The sequence below is a fragment of the Macrobrachium rosenbergii genome, chromosome 56 (genome assembly GCF_040412425.1).
Source record: "Macrobrachium rosenbergii isolate ZJJX-2024 chromosome 56, ASM4041242v1, whole genome shotgun sequence".
Classification (NCBI taxonomy): domain Eukaryota; kingdom Metazoa; phylum Arthropoda; class Malacostraca; order Decapoda; family Palaemonidae; genus Macrobrachium; species Macrobrachium rosenbergii.
The window spans coordinates 4,362,501-4,365,000 of record NC_089796.1 but is presented as its reverse complement, the minus strand read 5'-3'; the positions used below and the strand labels follow the sequence as shown (position 1 = coordinate 4,365,000).

Sequence of the window (2,500 nt, the reverse complement as noted above, 5' to 3'; positions counted from 1 at the left end):
CAAAGGATTCCAGAGTGAAAAGAATTTCGGCGAAAAAAGAAAAAAGAGGAGCTTAATGAAAAACCGGAATAATCATTTTCCCAGCGCACACCTGAAGTCATTTCTGGTCCGTCCTAAATTAATGTTTCGTACGGACGGTAACTTCGTTGTCATCTATTTTAGAATGTAATTTGTATCATCATGCGCGAAAAAATGGCTTAATTATTCGCTGACATTTAAGCTATGACGGGCATTTTCATTTATCCGATTTTTAGCGGTGTTTAAATTTCGCGCGTTAACATTATTTTCTAGTTCCTCATTGGACGGGTTGGTATCGTTCTCGGCTAGCAGTCTGCTGGGCCCGCGTTCGATTCTCCGACCGGCCAATGAAGAATTAGAGAAATTTATTTCTGGTGATGGAAATTCATTTCTTGTTATAATGTGGTTCGGATTCCACAATAAGCTGTAGGTCCCGCTGCTAGGTAACCAATTGGTTCTTAGCCATGTAAAATGAATCTAATCCTTCGGGCCAGCCCTACGAGAGCTGTTAATCAGCTCAGTGGTCTGGTTAAACTAAGGTATACTTAAACATTTTTCGCTAAAATATCAATACATCAAATCTCTGCAATTTTCTTTATATACTAGAATAGATGTATGGATACTCATTGCGTTATCCACATACATATTTTTAAATATATCAGCAATAGTCTAGGGGTAAGGAATTCCACGTTTAGACCTGCCTTCGTCTAGCCCGGGTCCAACCTCTCTCGCCATTGGCCTCTACGTAATTATGCAGAATGATGGCACCTTGTGGTCTGAGCCCTCAAGAAGGTACGTACCGTCCTAGTATCTTTAAAAAGTAATGTATTATTTAACTCTTTAGGATTACTGGAGTACTAAAAATAACTAATCTTTTAGACAGATGATACTATTATGACCCAGTTTCAACAGTTAAAAACACAAACTGAATTTGAGGGTGTTCTGTTTATTTATTCATTTATTTTGGTGAGAGGGGCGCTGTAGTGTCAAAGACATTGCTTTAGAAATACTGCTTCCCCTTACATGGTTCCATTATGTGTCGATTTCCGAAGTCCTGCCTTCGATAAGGTCGAATTTATTCGATGTCAACGGTCGGAGAAGAATAAGAATGAGATAGAATGATAAAAATGTTCAAAATCCTACTGTGAAATCGGGGTTATACTGGAGAAACAAAATATAATAGACGTTCCATTAAGCATAAGTTTCAGAAGTGAGTATGTGTGTGTGTGTATCTAAATGCGTATATAACCACTTGTCACGTCATTTCCTGAAAAGAAGCGTCCTGGAAATTGTGAAAGAAGAATGGGCCATCCTTATCCTTCAAGCAATATAGGTCCTGCCTTTATATATTATAATCCTCTGTTAAATTCTGCGGTCCCAGATTCTTTGTGTATTCATCAATATTTCTATCTCTCATTCTGGAAAATGTGAAAAAAGTATGGGCTATCCTTATCCCTAAAGCATTATCTCTGTCTTTGCATATTATAATCTTCTTTTCTTATCTGAGGTTCCGGATTAGTTTTGTATTCAAAATCTTCTTATCTATTATCTCCCATCATTTTACATACCAGAACCATCCGCTTTATTCTGTGATTCCAAATTCTACGGGAATTTAAAATCTTCTTATCAATCACCTCCAAAATCCTTTGTGATCCAATAACAATCCTTTGATGGTCTCTATTACGTATACAATCTCCTGGATTGGTAGTAGTCCGAGGTCCAAGAAACCCTCAGATATTTTTTTCATTTTTGTGATGCACCCCCGCACCATCGCTTCCAGCTGCAACATGACTGACACCATTATAATGACGGCGTTGATGCAGCCGTCCTCTGAAGTAATGATCTTCGTTTTACAATGTCGAGTCTCCCTCGCTGTGATGTGAAGTGTCTTTTCTCTCTCGGCACATGTTCATGATGGTACTGAGATTTATTATGTAAGTATATGTACACACACACACACACACACACACACACACACACATATATATATATATATATATATATATATATATATATATATATATATATATATATATATATATATACATTGGAACAATGACAGTTGAGCACATGATCCACAAAAATAAATTTCTGGTATCACATCGGGATCGAACCCCGGTCTCTCAAATGAAGGGCCAGGGTGCTACCAATTAAGCTACACAACTGTCAACCACAAATATGTATATAATATATATATACTGTATATATATGAATAAATATAAGTATATACGTGTATATAGATAAGTATTTATGTGTATATATATAATGTACTGTATATACATACACACACACACACACACATATATATATATATATATATATATATATATATATATATATATATATATATATATATATATATATATTAAACATAAAACAAGAAATCTGAAGCTTCTTTACAAGATTTCCCAGTCTTCAGGCCCTTCGGCTTCACTATTAAAAGGCCCACGACAAAATGCACACACAACCCAAGAGACAAATG

At 35.8% G+C, this 2,500-nt stretch overlaps 1 protein-coding gene across 10 annotated transcripts in view; it reads right to left on the bottom strand.

Moving 5' to 3' along the window:
- The window catches only part of Schip1 (Schwannomin interacting protein 1), a 459,616-nt gene that overhangs the window by 233,549 nt on the left and 223,567 nt on the right, over positions 1–2,500 (bottom strand). The gene's annotated exons all lie outside the window — the stretch shown is intronic.